The 19,896-nt window shown below is 41.6% G+C and overlaps 1 protein-coding gene across 6 annotated transcripts in view; it reads right to left on the reverse strand.

Annotated features, from left to right (window-relative positions):
- arnt2 (aryl-hydrocarbon receptor nuclear translocator 2) overlaps positions 1-19,896 on the reverse strand; it is a 121,865-nt gene that overhangs the window by 29,695 nt on the left and 72,274 nt on the right. The gene's annotated exons all lie outside the window — the stretch shown is intronic.

Below are 19,896 nucleotides of genomic sequence, written 5' to 3' on the forward strand. Positions count from 1 at the left end.
ACACTGTGAAACAACAGATTCTAACTGTGTCTTCTATGAAACTGTGAAACAACAGACACTGTGAAACAACAGATTCTAACTGTCTTCTACACTGTGAAACAACAGATTCTAACTGTGTCTTCTATACACTGTGAAACAACAGATTCTAACTGTGAAACAACAGTCTTCTATACACTGTGAAACAACAGATTCTAACTGTCTTAACTGTCTTCCTATACACTGTGAAACAACAGATTCTAACTGTGTCTTCTATACACTGTGAAACAACAGATTCTAATTCTAACTGTGAAACAACAGTGTCTTCTATACACTGTGAAACAACAGATTCTAACTGTGTCTTCTATACACTGTGAAACAACAGATTCTAACTGTCTTCTATACACTGTGAAACAACAGATTCTAACTGTCTTCTATACACTGTGAAACAACAGATTCTAACTGTCTTCTATACACTGTGAAACAACAGATTCTAACTGTGTCTTCTATACACTGTGAAACAACAGATTCTAACTGTCTTCTATACACTGTGAAACAACAGATTCTAACTGTGTCTTCTATACACTGTGAAACAACAGATTCTAACTGTGTCTTCTATACACTGTGAAACAACAGATTCTAACTGTGTCTTCTACACTGTGAAACAACAGTGTCTTCTATACACTGTGAAACAACAGATTCTAACTGTCTTCTATACACTGTGAAACAACAGATTCTAACTGTGTCTTCTATACACTGTGAAACAACAGATTCTAACTGTCTTCTATACACTGTGAAACAACAGATTCTAACTGTGTCTTCTATACACTGTGAAACAACAGATTCTAACTGTGTCTTCTATACACTGTGAAACAACAGATTCTAACTGTCTTCTATACACTGTGAAACAACAGATTCTAACTGTGTCTTCTATACACTGTGAAACAACAGATTCTAACTGTGTCTTCTATACACTGTGAAACAACAGATTCTAACTGTCTTCTATACACTGTGAAACAACAGATTCTAACTGTGTCTTCTATACACTGTGAAACAACAGATTCTAACTGTGTCTTCTATACACTGTGAAACAACAGATTCTAACTGTCTTCTATACACTGTGAAACAACAGATTCTAACTGTCTTCTATACACTGTGAAACAACAGATTCTAACTGTGTCTTCTATACACTGTGAAACAACAGATTCTAACTGTGTCTTCTATACACTGTGAAACAACAGATTCTAACTGTCTTCTATACACTGTGAAACAACAGATTCTAACTGTGTCTTCTATACACTGTGAAACAACAGATTCTAACTGTCTTCTATACACTGTGAAACAACAGATTCTAACTGTGTCTTCTATACACTGTGAAACAACAGATTCTAACTGTGTCTTCTATACACTGTGAAACAACAGATTCTAACTGTCTTCTATACACTGTGAAACAACAGATTCTAACTGTCTTCTATACACTGTGAAACAACAGATTCTAACTGTCTTCTATACACTGTGAAAAACAGATTCTAAGATTCTAACTGTCTTCTATACACTGTGAAACAACAGATTCTAACTGTCTTCTATACACTGTGAAACAACAGATTCTAACTGTGTCTTCTATACACTGTGAAACAACAGATTCTAATTCTAACTGAAACAACAGATTGTCTTCTATACACTGTGAAACAACAGATTCTAACTGTGTCTTCTATACACTGTGAAACAACAGATTCTAACTGTGTCTTCTATACACTGTGAAACAACAGATTCTAACTGTGTCTTCTATACACTGTGAAACAACAGATTCTAACTGTCTTCTATACACTGTGAAACTGTGAAACAGATTCTAACTGTCTTCTATACACTGTGAAACAACAGATTCTAACTGTGTCTTCTATACACTGTGAAACAACAGATTCTAACTGTCTTCTATACACTGTGAAACAACAGATTCTAACTGTCTTCTATGAAACAACAGACACTGTGAAACAACAGATTCTAACTGTCTTCTATACACTGTGAAACAACAGATTCTAACTGTGTCTTCTATACACTGTGAAACAACAGATTCTAACTGAAACAACAGTGTCTTCTATACACTGTGAAACAACAGATTCTAACTGTCTTCTATACACTGTGAAACAACAGATTCTAACTGTCTTCTATACACTGTGAAACAACAGATTCTAAACTGTCTTCTATACACTGTGAAACAACAGATTCTAACTGTCTTCTATACACTGTGAAACAACAGATTCTAACTGTGTCTTCTATACACTGTGAAACAACAGATTCTAACTGTGTCTTCTATACACTGTGAAACAACAGATTCTAACTACACTGTGAAACAACAGTGTCTTCTATACACTGTGAAACAACAGATTCTAACTGTCTTCTATACACTGTGAAACAACAGATTCTAACTGTGTCTTCTATACACTGTGAAACAACAGATTCTAACTGTCTTCTATACACTGTGAAACAACAGATTCTAACTGTGTCTTCTATACACTGTGAAACAACAGATTCTAACTGTGTCTTCTATACACTGTGAAACAACAGATTCTAACTGTCTTCTATACACTGTGAAACAACAGATTCTAACTGTGTCTTCTATACACTGTGAAACAACAGATTCTAACTGTGTCTTCTATACACTGTGAAACAACAGATTCTAACTGTCTTCTATACACTGTGAAACAACAGATTCTAACTGTCTTCTATACACTGTGAAACAACAGATTCTAACTGTGTCTTCTATACACTGTGAAACAACAGATTCTAACTGTCTTCTATACACTGTGAAACAACAGATTCTAACTGTGTCTTCTATACACTGTGAAACAACAGATTCTAACTGTCTTCTATACACTGTGAAACAACAGATTCTAACTGTCTTCTATACACTGTGAAACAACAGATTTCTAACTGTCTTCTATACACTGTGAAACAACAGATTCTAACTGTGTCTTCTATACACTGTGAAACAACAGATTCTAACTATACACTGTGAAACAACAGATTCTAACTGTGTGAAACTTCTACATCTCTATACACTGTGAAACAACAGATTCTCTAACTGTCTTCTATACACTGTGAAACAACAGATTCTAACTGTGTCTTCTATACACTGTGAAACAACAGATTCTAACTGATTCTAACTGTCTTCTATACACTGTGAAACAACAGATTCTAACTGTGTCTTCTATACACTGTGAAACAACAGATTCTAACTGTCTTCTATACACTGTGAAACAACAGATTCTAACTGTCTTCTATACACTGTGAAACAACAGATTCTAACTGTCTTCTATACACAACAGTGAAACAACAGATTCTAACTGTCTTCTATACACTGTGAAACAACAGATTCTAACTGTGTCTTCTATACACTGTGAAACAACAGATTCTAACTGTCTTCTATACACTGTGAAACAACAGATTCTAACTGTCTTCTATACACTGTGAAACAACAGATTCTAACTGTGTCTTCTATACACTGTGAAACAACAGATTCTAACTGTGTCTTCTATACACTGTGAAACAACAGATTCTAACTGTGTCTTCTATACACTGAAACAACAGTGTCTTCTATACACTGTGAAACAACAGATGAAACAACAGATTCTAACTGTGTCTTCTATACACTGTGAAACAACAGATTCTAACTGTCTATACACTGTGAAACAACAGATTCTAACTGTCTTCTATACACTGTGAAACAACAGATTCTAACTGTCTTCTATACACTGTGAAACAACAGATTCTAACTGTGTCTTCTATACACTGTGAAACAACAGATTCTAATTCTACACTGAAACAACAGATTCTAACTGTCTTCTATACACTGTGAAACAACAGATTCTAATTCTACACTGTGAAACAACAGATTCTAACTGTCTATACACTGTGAAACAACAGATTCTAACTGTCTTCTATACACTGTGAAACAACAGATTCTAACTGTGTCTTCTATACACTGTGAAACAACAGATTCTAACTGTGTCTTCTATACACTGTGAAACAACAGATTCTAACTGTCTTCTATACACTGTGAAACAACAGATTCTAACTGTGTCTTCTATACACTGTGAAACAACAGATTCTAACTGTGTCTTCTATACACTGTGAAACAACAGATTCTAACTGTCTTCTATACACTGTGAAACAACAGATTCTAACTGTGTCTTCTATACACTGTGAAACAACAGATTCTAACTGTCTTCTATACACTGTGAAACAACAGATTCTAACTGTCTTCTATACACTGTGAAACAACAGATTCTAACTGTCTTCTATACACTGTGAAACAACAGATTCTAACTGTCTTCTATACACTGTGAAACAACAGATTCTAACTGTCTTCTATACACTGTGAAACAACAGATTCTAACAGATTGAAACAACAGATTCTAACTGTGTCTTCTATACACTGTGAAACAACAGTGTCTTCTATACACTGTGAAACAACAGATTCTAACTGTCTTCTATACACTGTGAAACAACAGTAACTTCTATACACTGTGAAACAACAGATTCTAACTGTGTCTTCTATACACTGTGAAACAACAGATTCTAACTGTGTCTTCTATACACTGTGAAACAACAGATTCTAACTGTGTCTTCTATACACTGTGAAACAACAGATTCTAACTGTCTTCTATACACTGTGAAACAACAGATTCTAACTGTGTCTTCTATACACTGTGAAACAACAGATTCTAACTGTCTTACACTGTGAAACAACAGATACACTGTGAAACAACAGATTCTAACTGTGTCTTCTATACACTGTGAAACAACAGATTCTAACTGTCTTCTATACACTGTGAAACAACAGATTCTAACTGTGTCTTCTATACACTACACTGTGAAACAACAGATTCTAACTGTGTCTTCTATACACTGTGAAACAACAGATTCTAACTGTCTTCTATACACTGTGAAACAACAGATTCTAACTGTCTTCTATACACTGTGAAACAACAGATTCTAACTGTCTTCTATACACTGTGAAACAACAGATTCTAACTGTCTTCTATACACTGTGAAACAACAGATTCTAACTGTCTTCTATACACTGTGAAACAACAGATTCTAACTGTCTTCTATACACTGTGAAAAACAGACAGATTCTAACACTGTGAAACAACAGATTCTAACTTCTTATACACTGTGAAACAACAGATTCTAACTGTGTCTTCTATACACTGTGAAACAACAGATTCTAACTGTCTTCTATACACTGTGAAACAACAGATTCTAACTGTCTTCTATACACTGTGAAACAACAGATTCTAACTGTCTTCTATACACTGTGAAACAACAGATTCTAACTGTGTCTTCTATACACTGTGAAACAACAGATTCTAACTGTCTTCTATACACTGTGAAACAACAGATTCTAACTGTGTCTTCTATACACTGTGAAACAACAGATTCTAACTGTGTCTTCTATACACTGTGAAACAACAGATTCTAACTGTGTCTTCTATACACTGTGAAACAACAGATTCTAACTGTCTTCTATACACTGTGAAACAACAGATTCTAAGTCTTCTATACACTGTGTCTTCTATACACTGTGAAACAACAGATTCTAACTGTGTCTTCTATACACTGTGAAACAACAGATTCTAACTGTCTTCTATACACTGTGAAACAACAGATTCTAACTGTCTTCTAACTGTGAAACAACAGATTCTAACTGTCTTCTATACACTGTGAAACAACAGATTCTAACTGTCTTCTATACACTGTGAAACAACAGATTCTAACTGTGTCTTCACTGTGAAACACTGTGAAACAACAGATTCTAACTGTCTTCTATACACTGTGAAACAACAGATTCTAACTGTCTTCTATACACTGTGAAACAACAGATTCTAACTGTGTCTTCTATACACTGTGAAACAACAGATTCTAACTGTGTCTTCTATACACTGTGAAACAACAGATTCTAACTGTCTTCTATACACTGTGAAACAACAGATTCTAACTGTCTTCTATACACTGTGAAACAACAGATTCTAACTGTGAAACAACAGATTCTTCTATACACTGTGAAACAACAGATTCTAACTGTCTTCTATACACTGTGAAACAACAGATTCTAACTGTCTTCTATACACTGTGAAACAACAGATTCTAACTGTGTCTTCTATACACTGTGAAACAACAGATTCTAACTGTCTTCTATACACTGTGAAACAACAGATTCTAACTGTCTTCTATACACTGTGAAACAACAGATTCTAACTGTCTTCTATACACTGTGAAACAACAGATTCTAACTGTGTCTTCTATACACTGTGAAACAACAGATTCTAACTGTGTCTTCTATACACTGTGAAACAACAGATTCTAACTGTGAAACAACAGTCTTCTATACACTGTGAAACAACAGATTCTAACTGTGTCTTCTATACACTGTGAAACAACAGATTCTAACTGTCTTCTATACACTGTGAAACAACAGATTCTAACTGTGTCTTCTATACACTGTGAAACAACAGATTCTAACTGTCTTCTATACACTGTGAAACAACAGATTCTAACTGTCTTCTATACACTGTGAAACAACAGATTCTAACTGTCTTCTATACACTGTGAAACAACAGATTCTAACTGTCTTCTACATGAAACACTATACACTGTGAAACAACAGATTCTAACTGTCTTCTATACACAACAGATTCTAACTGTCTTCTATACACTGTGAAACAACAGATTCTAACTGTGTCTTCTATACACTGTGAAACAACAGATTCTAACTGTCTTCTATACACTGTGAAACAACAGATTCTAACTGTGTCTTCTATACACTGTGAAACAACAGATTCTAACAGATTCTAACTGTGTCTTCTATACACTGTGAAACAACAGATTCTAACTGTCTTCTATACACTGTGAAACAACAGATTCTAACTGTCTTCTATACACTGTGAAACAACAGATTCTAACTGTCTTCTATACACTGTGAAACAACAGATTCTAACTGTCTTCTATACACTGTGAAACAACAGATTCTAACTGTCTTCTATACACTGTGAAACAACAGATTCTAACTGTGTCTTCTATACACTGTGAAACAACAGATTCTAATGTCTTCTAACACTGTGAAACAACAGTGTCTTCTATACACTGTGAAACAACAGATTCTAACTGTCTTCTATACACTGTGAAACAACAGATTCTAAACTATGTGAAACAACAGATTCTCTTCTTCTATACACTGTGAAACAACAGATTCTGTGTCTTCTATACACTGTGAAACAACAGATTCTAACTGTCTTCTATACACTGTGAAACAACAGATTCTAACTGTCTTCTATACACTGTGAAACAACAGATTCTAACTGTCTTCTATACACTGTGAAACAACAGATTCTAACTGTGTCTTCTATACACTGTGAAACAACAGATTCTAACTGTCTTCTAACTGTGAAACAACAGATTCTCTTCTATACACTGTGAAACAACAGATTCTAACTGTCTTCTATACACTGTGAAACAACAGATTCTAACTGTGTCTTCTATACACTGTGAAACAACAGATTCTAACTGTGTCTTCTATACACTGTGAAACAACAGATTCTAACTGTGTCTTCTATACACTGTGAAACAACAGATTCTAACTGTGTCTTCTATACACTGTGAAACAACAGATTCTAACTGTGTCTTCTATACACTGTGAAACAACAGATTCTAACTGTCTTCTATACACTGTGAAACAACAGATTCTAACTGTCTTCTATACACTGTGAAACAACAGATTCTAACTGTGTCTTCTATACACTGTGAAACAACAGATTCTAACTGTCTTCTATACACTGTGAAACAACAGATTCTAACTGTCTTCTATACACTGTGAAACAACAGATTCTATACACTGTGAAACAATTCTACACTGTGAAACAACAGTCTTCTATACACTGTGAAACAACAGATTCTAACTGTCTTCTATACACTGTGAAACAACAGATTCTAACTGTCTTCTATACACTGTGAAACAACAGATTCTAACTGTCTTCTATACACTGTGAAACAACAGATTCTAACTGTCTTCTATACACTGTGAAACAACAGATTCTAACTGTGTCTTCTATACACTGTGAAACAACAGATTCTAACTGTGTCTTCTATACACTGTGAAACAACAGATTCTAACTGTGTCTTCTATACACTGTGAAACAACAACTAACATACATGAAACAACAGATTCTAACTGTGTCTTACACTGAAACAACAGATAACTGTGTCTTCTATACACTGTGAAACAACAGTGAAACTGTGAAACAGATTCTAACTGTCTTCTATACACTGTCAGATTCTAACTGTGTCTTCTAGTACACTGTGAAACAACAGATTCTAACTGTGTCTTCTATACACTGTGAAACAACAGATTCTAACTGTCTTCTATACACTGTGAAACAACAGATTCTAATTCTATACACTGTGAAACAACAGATTCTAATGTCTTCTATACACTGTGAAACAACAGATTCTAATTCTATACACTGTGAAACAACAGATTCTAACTGTGTCTTCTATACACTGTGAAACAACAGATTCTAACTGTGTCTTCTATACACTGTGAAACAACAGATTCTAACTGTCTTCTATACACTGTGAAACAACAGATTCTAACTGTCTTCTATACACTGTGAAACAACAGATTCTAACTGTCTTCTATACACTGTGAAACAACAGATTCTAACTGTGTCTTCTATACACTGTGAAACAACAGATTCTAACTGTCTTCTATACACTGTGAAACAACAGATTCTAACTGTCTTCTATACACTGTGAAACAACAGATTCTAACTGTGTCTTCTATACACTGTGAAACAACAGATTCTAACTGTCTTCTATACACTGTGAAACAACAGATTCTAACTGTCTTCTATGTGAAACAACAGATTCTAACTGTCACTGTGAAACAACAGATTCTAACTGTGTCTTCTACATACACTGTGAAACAACAGATTCTAACTGTCTTCTATACACTGTGAAACAACAGATTCTAATTCTAACAGTGTCTTCTATACACTGTGAAACAACAGATTCTAACTGTGTCTTCTATACACTGTGAAACAACAGATTCTAACTGTCTTCTATACACTGTGAAATACACTGTCTTCTATACACTGTGAAACAACAGATTCTAACTGTGAAACAACAGTCTTCTATACACTGTGAAACAACAGATTCTAACTGTCTTCTATACACTGTGAAACAACAGATTCTAACTGTGTCTTCTATACACTGTGAAACAACAGATTCTAACTGTGTCTTCTATACACTGTGAAACAACAGATTCTAACTGTGTCTTCTATACACTGTGAAACAACAGATTCTAACTGTCTTCTATACACTGTGAAACAACAGATTCTAACTGTGTCTTCTATACACTGTGAAACAACAGATTCTAACTGTGTCTTCTATACACTGTGAAACAACAGATTCTAACTGTGTCTTCTATACACTGTGAAACAACAGATTCTAACTGTCTTCTATACACTGTGAAACAACAGATTCTAACTGTGTCTTCTATACACTGTGAAACAACAGATTCTAACTGTGAAACAACAGATTCTAACTGTCTTCTATACACTGTGAAACAACAGATTCTAACTGTCTTCTATACACTGTGAAACAACAGATTCTAACTGTCTTCTATACACTGTGAAACAACAGATTCTAACTGTCTTCTATACACTGTGAAAAACAGATTCTAAGATTCTAACTGTGAAACAACAGTCTTCTATACACTGTGAAACAACAGATTCTAACTGTGTCTTCTATACACTGTGAAACAACAGATTCTAATTCTAACTGTGAAACAACAGTGTCTTCTATACACTGTGAAACAACAGATTCTAACTGTGTCTTCTATACACTGTGAAACAACAGATTCTAACTGTCTTCTATACACTGTGAAAAACAACAGATTCTAACTGTGTCTTCTATACACTGTGAAACAACAGATTCTAACTGTGTCTTCTATACACTGTGAAACAACAGTGAAACAACAGTCTTCTATTCTAACTGTCTTCTATACACTGTGAAACAACAGATTCTAACTGTCTTCTATACACTGTGAAACAACAGATTCTAACTGTGTCTTCTATACACTGTGAAACAACAGATTCTAACTGTGTCTTCTATACACTGTGAAACAACAGATTCTAACTGTCTTCTATACACTGTGAAACAACAGATTCTAACTGTGTCTTCTATACACTGTGAAACAACAGATTCTAACTGTGAAACAACAGTGTCTTCTATACACTGTGAAACAACAGATTCTAACTGTCTTCTATACACTGTGAAACAACAGATTCTAACTGTGTCTTCTATACACTGTGAAACAACAGATTCTAACTGTCTTCTATACACTGTGAAACAACAGATTCTAACTGTCTTCTATACACTGTGAAACAACAGATTCTAACTGTCTTCTATACACTGTGAAACAACAGATTCTAACTGTGTCTTCTATACACTGTGAAACAACAGATTCTAACTGTGTCTTCTATACACTGTGAAACAACAGATTCTAACTGTGTCTTCTATACACTGTGAAACAACAGATTCTAATTCAGTACTCTCAAAAACAAGCCTTTTGGGATGTAATGAATAACATGAGCTGTGTTCCAAATGGCACCCTTTTCCCTTCATAGCTTCCTATGGGCCCTGGTCAATAGTAGTGCATTCTTAGGGTACCAGCTGGGATACATCCATTGTTGCAGAGTCAGTGTATTCTGAATGCCTAAACGAGAAGAGCAACACCTGCATGCAAACAAATATTCCCAATAGTCAATGTGGCGGCAATAAGATGTTTCAAGAGCTGTTTTTAAACTCAAAACCATTTCCAGACAGAATGTCTCCTGTCAGCTCTTAAGCATCATTAGTAAGCTGGCAACAGAATGTCTGTATTTCTCTCTCTCTCACTCACCACACACACACAAACACACACAGGCAGATAAACTTTACACACACACTTGTGCCTCGAATCCATTTGTCGCTGGCAAATTGCACCACAGCATCTAATTCAGGCCCTTAATTTCAGAAGCCTCGGAGTGATTTCCTGCTAAGTTGTTTTCTGCAGCATCCAACCCTGACATTTCCTATTTACCCAGAGAGAATCAAACTGTTTTTCTTCTCCTGCCATGAGAAGTATACAGCTCTCTCTCTCTGAGGAGACGTGATGAGGAGGAGGAGGCCACTTTAGACTATAGAGGACCAGTTGGGTTTGAGTCCACAGACAGAAAGACTTTAGGAAATTGACAGCTCATCTCTGTTTGTCTCTTTTAGCTTTCTCTCTCTCTCTAAGTACATCACAACAGTCCTCCTTTCTTGTCTCAAATAAATGACTGAATATCTAAGAGAAAGAATAAGAAAGAGAAACTACTTCCTCCTTTCCTGCCTCAAATCAATTCCTGAATGTCAAAGAGAGAGAGAGGTGGAAACACTTGTGTTAACAACATGAAAGCGTCCCCTAGCAGTGTACATAGACTGGTGCTGTTCTGAACTTAGTGGCCCTGGCCGTCACAGCCTATAAGAGCCTAGCATCTGACAACAGACCTAATGTGAGTAACTAGAATACATGACGGCCAGAGCGCCTGTGTGTGTATGCCTGTGTGTTTGTGTCCAGATCAAAAACACCTGTCACTAGGAATAAAGAGCTTCCACTGAGGAAAACAAACTACTTCAAAACCCCATTATGTCAAGTGTTGCTTAGTGTCCTCTCAAAGAGACACTTGCAGTGAATATTCTCTCTCTCTCTCCCAGAAGAGAGGGGAGTAGAGGAGAATAGGAGGTAGAGATGTAGGGAGGGAGGAGGGGTGAGCACACAGAGGGTCACCTGGACTAAGATGGATAACACTTGGCCAGGAAAACTCCAGAGGATATTTGAACTTCTGAAGAATGTGCAAAAATACGTCCAGCCAAGCCGGCTCCAAGTTTCCAGCACAGTTACACACTCTCCTGTTGAACCACCTCTACAGCACAGTTACACACTCTCCTGTTGAACCACCTCTACAGCACAGTTACACACTCTCCTGTTGAACCACCTCTACAGCACAGTTACACACTCTCCTGTTGAACCACCTCTACAGCACAGTTACACACTCTCCTACACACTCTCCTTTGAACCACCTCTACAGCACAGTACACACTCTCCTGTTGAACCACTCTACCACAGTTACACACTCTCCTGTTGAACCACCTCTACAGCACAGTTACACACTCTCCTGTTGAACCACCTCTACAGCACAGTTACACACTCTCCTGTTGAACCACCTCTACAGCACAGTTACACACTCTCCTGTTGAACCACCTCTACAGCACAGTTACACACTCTCCTGTTGAACCACCTCTACAGCACAGTTACTGTTGAACACTCAGTTCCTCTCCTGTTGAACCACCTCTACAGCACAGTTACACACTCTCCTGTTGAACCACCTCTACAGCACAGTTACACACTCTCCTGTTGAACCACCTCTACAGCACAGTTACACACTCTCCTGTTGAACCACCTCTACAGCACAGTTACACACTCTCCTGTTGAACCACCTCTACAGCACAGTTACACACTCTCCTGTTGAACCACCTCTACAGCACAGTTACACACTCTCCTGTTGAACCACCTCTACAGCACAGTTACACACTCTCCTGTTGAACCACCTCTACAGCACAGTTACACACTCTCCTGTGAACCACCTCTACACACAGTCTCCTGTTGAACCACCTCTACAGCACATTACACACTCTCCTGAACCACCTCTGAACACACCTCTGTTACAGCACAGTTACACACTCTCCTGTTGAACCACCTCTACAGCACAGTTACACACTGTTGAACCACCTCTACAGCACAGTTACACACTCCTGTTGAACCACCTCTACAGCACAGTTACACACTCTCCTGTTGAACCACCTCTACAGCACAGTTACACACTCTCCTGTTGAACCACCTCTACAGCACAGTTACACACTCTCCTGTTGAACCACCTCTACAGCACAGTTACACACTCTCCTGTTGAACCACCTCTACAGCACAGTTACACACTCTCCTGTTGAACCACCTCTACAGCACAGTTACACACTCTCCTGTTGAACCACCTCTACAGCACAGTTACACACTCTCCTGTTGAACCACCTCTACAGCACAGTTACACACTCTCCTGTTGAACCACCTCTACAGCACAGTTACACTCTCCTGTTGAACCACCTCTACAGCACAGTTACACACTCTCCTGTTGAACCACCTCTACAGCACAGTTACACACTCTCCTGTTGAACCACCTCTACAGCACAGTTACACACTCTCCTGTTGTTACAGCACAACCACCTGTTGAACCACCTCTACAGCACAGTTACACACTCTCCTGTTGAACCACCTCTACAGCACAGTTACACACTCTCCTGTTGAACCACCTCTACAGCACAGTTACACACTCTCCTGTTGAACCACCTCTACAGCACTCTGCATCACACGGTCGGGAAGAAACATTATGAAAATGGAACCGGTTATTTATTTATTTCACATCAGGGTCAGAGGTTCAGAGTGTGTGTGTCTGATGTGTGTGTTTGTAAGTGTGTGTGTGCACTTGTACGTGTGTGTGTGTATGCTTGAAAGTGTGTAAGTGTGTGTGTGCACTTGTACGTGCGTGTGTGTATGCTAGAAAGTGTGTAAGTGCGTGTGTGCACTTGTACATGCGTACTTGTACGTGCGTGTGTGTAAGTGTGTGTGTGCACTTGTACATGCGCACTTGTACGTGCGTGTGTAAGTGTGTGTGTGTGATGCAGATGAGTGGCTAAGGTTTATAATGTGTTGTGGTTCTGCTCTGATGCCCCTGGGTAAACTCCAGCGGTGTTACAACAGTGGATAGGGAATGGCTTCATTGGTGACTTGGCTGCTATGGTGTGTGTGTGTTCTCTGCCCACACATTCAGAGCTGGCCTAATAGTGGAGTTCTGAGGAAAGCAGCCAGGTCACGCAGCAGTGGCTGATGGGATATAGCAAGGGTGCAAGCGGGCAGCCTGAGGCTTGTAGCCATGGTAACAATACCAATGCACACACGCACACACAAAAGCCCTCCACGGATGACTTCCTAAAGAGAAACAGTCGCAGAAACAGGAACAGAAGTGGAGGCTAGCCTCTAACATCACAGTTTATGGTTCCTACCTAGAGCCAGCCAACATGACTAATTATTACAGATGGCTCTGTTTGGCTTGATCAACAACTGAGGCACACTGAGACGGGGCAGTGTGTGAGGTGTGGGTCTGTCATGGCTTCAAAGTCATCTCCTTCTGCACTCCTGCAGGCTAAAGGACAGTCAGGAAGCCCGTTGGAACATAGACCACACTACCATGCAGCTGCTACAACACTGTTGGAGCTGTTAGAATACACTCTCCATTACAATGCTGCCATTCCCTTTAATCCAGATACACTGTATGACCACCAGTATGTGGACACCTGCTCGTTGAACATCTCATTCCCTTTAATCCAGATACACTGTATGACCACCAGTATGTGGACACCTGCTCGTTGAACATCTCATTCCCTTTAATCCAGATACACTGTATGACCACCAGTATGTGGACACCTGCTCGTTGAACATCTCATTCCCTTTAATCCAGATACACTGTATGACCACCAGTATGTGGACACCTGCTCGTTGAACATCTCACATCTCATTGACCACCTTTAATGGACACCCAGATACACTGTATGACCACCAGTATGTGGACACCTGCTCGTTGAACATCTCATTCCCTTTAATCCAGATACACTGTATGACCACCAGTATGTGGACACCTGCTCGTTGAACATCTCATTCCAGAATCATGGGCTTTAGTATGGAGTTGTTCCCCCCTTTGCTGCTATAACAGCCTCCACTCTTCTGGGAAGGCTTTCCACTAGATGTTGGAACATTGCTGCTATAACAGCCTCCACTCTTCTGGGAAGGCTTTCCACTAGATGTTGGAACATTGCTGCTATAACAGCCTCCACTCTTCTGGGAAGGCTTTCCACTAGATGTTGGAACATTGCTGCGGGGACTTTCTTCCATTCAGCCACAAGAGCGTTAGTGAGGTCGGGCACAGATGTTGGGAGATTAGGCCTGGCTTGCAGTCAGCATTCCAATTCAGCCTAATGGTTTTCAATGGGGTTGAGGTTAGGGCTCTGTGCAGGCCAGTCAAGTTCTTCCACACCAATCTCGACAAACCATTTCTATATGGACCTGGCTTTATGCATGGGGGTATTGTCATGCTGAAACAGCAAAGGGCCTTCCCCAAACTGTTGCCACAAAGTTGGAAGCACAGAATTGTCTAGAATGTCATTGTATGCTGTAGTGTTAATATTTTCCTCCACTGCAACTAAGGGGCACGAACCATGAAAAACAGGCACTATGCATTCTCCTGGCATCTGCCAAACCCAGAATTGTCCGTTGGACTGCCAGATGGTGAAGGGTGATTCATCACTCCAGAAAACGTGTTTCCACTGCTCCAGAGTCCAATGGCGGTGAGCTTTACACCACTCCAGCCGACGCTTGGCATTACGCATGGTGATCTTAAGCTTGTGTGTGGCTGCTCGCCATAGAAACCCATCTCATGAAGCTCCTCACGAACAGTTATGGTGCTGACGTTTCTTCCAGAGGCAGTTTGGAACTCGGTAGTGAGTGTTGCCACCGAGGACAGACCATTTAGCATGGGCAGAAATTGTACAAACTGACTGCTTGGAAAGGTGGCATCCTATGACGGTGCCACATTGAAAGTCACTGAGCTCTTCAGTACAGGCCAATGTTTGTCTGTGGAGATTGCATGGCTGTGTGTTCGATTATACACCTGTCAGCAACGGGTGTGGCTGAAATAGCCTAATCTACCAATTTGAAGGGGTATGCATATACTGTTGTATGCATATTGTAGGTGCAGATTCACCATGCATGGTATGGTATTGTCATTGTCCAAGGCCCACAGTGTGTACTGCAGCCAGCTCTGAAATAACAGGGCTTTCTCCACTGGCTTCCCCCACAACTACATCTTATTTGATTTATTTGGTCCAGTAATAGTCGCTACCACAGTAGTGACATACGGCCTGCACTCTGTGTGTGTGTGTGGTTATATATGGCCTGTAAACATAGATATATGCCCAGCTAGTTCTCCAGAAATGATTGATTGTGTAACCTATCGTTGGTGAAGAGATATCCTATATGAGAGGGTGTATAACCCAGAAGAGTAACGACATTGTCCAGATCCCTATATTCTTTCCCTAATATATGAAGTGTGCACGCATTCACTCCCCCCTCATGAATGTTAAAGCATTGGGCTACGTCCCAAATGGCATCCTACTCCCTACATAGTGCAGTGGTTTTGACCAGGGCCCATAGGAAAGAAATATGGCAGTCGCTCGACATCAATCAAACACTCTTAAATCTTGGAGGGGAAGTGAACGAGGGCACACCAGAGATGACAGAGAAGAAACAGAGTGGTGTCTCTCACGGACAATACATTTACTACAGAGTAACACTCAGTTACACCAACAACCAGATGGTCTGTCTCATAACCCTGTGTGTGTGTGTATGTGTGTCGCTGGGTGAGACTGGCTCAGGTACCCCAGTGGTCAGATGCTGAGCTTCACAACTGTTGTAGAGGGTTGATGAATGAGATGAGATATTTTATGCAGCCTATAAATCTACCAACCCAGTCTGTAGTCAGCCAGGTTTCCACTGCCCCGGCTCTCACCTCAGCTAGAGAGAACACTCCCACACAACGGAGCACACACTGGGATACACACACACACACACACACACACAGGAATGTTTACTCCGCGAATCTGATCTCCAGAAACATTATGTTACTACCTTCCTTAAGTCATTATAATGTCTGAGGAAATTGAGAAAATGATGTTTCAGAGCATGTTTCCACACAGACACACACACACGGGTGGAGGAGAGAGCAGAACAATCACAATCTAGCAATCTAAAACAAATGGAATAACGGAACTCTTCCAGTGTTTCCCTAGTTCTCTGGAGTGTGAGTGGGATGTTAGTGTTGGAAGCATCAGGATCAAGTTTAAAGTCAATGTTGATGGTCCTGGGGTATGAGGGTTGCACCCATTCTCCGATTCTTCAACCACTAAAAGGCCTTTCCTTTTCCTCTCTGGCCTCTATCTAGGCACGGGGACAAAATCAACAGTGACGCTACCGCCCCCTACTGACCAGGACACGGTAGTGCAGGAGAAAAACCGAGCAGGTAAGCAGTCACGCGCACTGAACACGTGTACGTAAACACAAACACGCTCAGACGTGCACATACACACAAAAACATGCACACGCATCCACCAACTCACACGTGCACAAACACACATACACTCTTCAATACAGTATCTGCTAGAGGGGATAACTGGGCCTGCTACAGCTAGAGGGGATAACTGGGCCTGCACCAGCTAGAGGGGATAACTGGGCCTGCACCAGCTAGAGGGGATAACTGGGCCTGCAACAGCTAGAGGGGATAACTGGGCCTGCTACAGCCAGAGGGGATAACTGGGCCTGCACCAGCTAGAGGGGATAACTGGGCCTGCTACAGCCAGAGGGGATAACTGGGCCTGCACCAGCCAGAGGGGATAACTGGGCCTGCACCAGCCAGAGGGGATAACTGGGCCTGCTACAGCTAGAGGGGATAACTGGGCCTGTAACAGCTAGAGGGGATAACTGGGCCTGCTACAGCCAGAGGGGATAACTGGGCCTGCACCAGCTAGAGGGGATAACTGGGCCTGCTACAGCCAGAGGGGATAACTGGGCCTGCACCAGCCAGAGGGGATAACTGGGCCTGCACCAGCCAGAGGGGATAACTGGGCCTGCTACAGCTAGAGGGGATAACTGGGCCTGCTACAGCTAGAGGGGATAACTGGGCCTGCTACAGCTAGAGGGGATAACTGGGCCTGCTACAGCTAGAGGGGATAACTGGGCCTGCTACAGCCAGAGGGGATATTATAACTGGTCACTCTAGTCCTTCTAGGCTGATGGCTAAAGGCTGATGGCTAAAGGCTGTGGCTAAAGACATTGGTATGCACATCATTGTGGACCAGAAGAAAACTCTGAAGGCTTTTAAGACTGGAGGCCTGGTCACAGCACAAATTCAATGGGGACATTATGTATTGAGCGTCTCAGAGTAGGAGTGCTGACTTAGGATCAGTTTAACCTTTTAGATCACAACGAATAAAAACACATGGATAGAGGATTCTGATCCTAGATCAGTACTCCCAGTTCTGGCTATATCCTCCATTGTAGCCCAGAGTCCAACCAACAGGTTTGTGGAACCTGAGGGACCAAAACAAACACAACCTGGAACCTGTCTTCCTACAAAACACACTGTTTAGAGAACGGAAAATGGGCCAAGTTCCACACACACACATACTTTCCTTAAATGTTTAATTTTAACATGGCGTGAATCAATAAAACACTGTTAATATTATCCTCCATACTGAACCTTTAACAGCTGGTAGTAAAACACACTGCTACCATTCCAACGCCATGTACTGTCAATATTATGACTGACTGACTGGCTGACTGGGGCAGCAGACCTGTATGCTGGCACACTGGTGTTAATAGTCAGTCAGTGTGTCCCGGTGGCACGAGCACTGTGTGTGCATGTGTGTGTGTGCATGTGTGTGTGTGCATGTGTGCATGTGTGTGTGTGTGACTGTGTGTTCACAACCAGAGCAATGAGTGAAGTGTCAGTGGTGTGTGTAGGGTCATTCCAGTCCAGACATGTAGAGAGAACAACACTCAAAGATGTTAAAAAGCAGCCAGGAGTTTCACAGTATTTCTATTGATGATTTCCTTTGGACATAGAAACACATTCTAAAGAAGACATCTTTCCGACTCATCATCAAGCTTGGATCATTGGAAATCAGCTGTGTAGCGCTTGGGCAAAAAAACTCAAAAGTGCACCCAGGACCGAGTTTGGGAAACCCTGGTCTAGAACATTCCGCTGGTCCATTTCTGTCCCAGGACGTGAAACACGTGTCAACAATTTACACACACGTGTATGTTTATTACTCAGTGTCTATCTCTGTGTGTGTGTGCGCAGAGGGGTCCGTGTGTGCCGTCGTGTGCGCGTGTCGCGTGCCCGTCGGTCCGCGTGTGTCCGGTCCGCGTGTGCGCGTCGGTCCGCGTGTAACGTGGTCCGCGCCTGCACCAGTCCGCGTGTGGGGTCCGCGCGTCGGTCCGCGTGTCGGTCCGCGTGTGCGCGTCGGTCCGCGTGTGCGCGTCCACCGGTCCGCCGTCGGTCCGCGTGTGCGAGTGTCCAGCGTCCGCGGTAACTGGGCCTGCACCAGCCAGTGGGATAACTGGGCCTGCACCAGCCAGTGGCGCGGTCCGCTGTCGCGTGTGGCGTCGGTCCAGCGTGTGCGCGTCGGTCCGCGTGGTCGGCACCAGCCAGAGGGTCCGCTGGGCCTGCACCAGCGTGGGCGCGTCGGTCCGCGCCGTGTGCGCGTCGGTACGCGTGTCGGTCCGGGTCCGCGTGTGGTCCGCGTGTGCGCGTCGGTCCGCGTGTAACTGGGCCTGCTCGGTCCGCGTGTGATGCGGTCCGCTGGGCGTGTGTCGGTCCGCTCGTCGGTCCAGCGTGTGCGCGTCGGTCCGCTGTGTGCGCGTCGGTCCGGGCCTGCTCGGTCCGCGTGTGCGCGTCGGTCCGCGTGTGCGCGTCGGTCGGTCCGCTGTCCAGCGTGTGCCAGCGCGCGTCGGTCCGCGTGTGCGCGTAAAGGGTGGCTAAAGGCGCTAAAAGACATTGTATGCACATCGGTCCGCGAAAACTCTGAAGCGCTTTGTGCGCGACGGTGCGTGTGCGCTGGTCGCGTGTGCGCGTCGGTCCGCGTGTGCGGTCATTGTGTCCGTGTGCGCGTCGGTCA

Source organism: Oncorhynchus tshawytscha, unplaced genomic scaffold, assembly GCF_018296145.1.
Source record: "Oncorhynchus tshawytscha isolate Ot180627B unplaced genomic scaffold, Otsh_v2.0 Un_contig_6529_pilon_pilon, whole genome shotgun sequence".
Classification (NCBI taxonomy): Eukaryota; Metazoa; Chordata; class Actinopteri; order Salmoniformes; family Salmonidae; genus Oncorhynchus; species Oncorhynchus tshawytscha.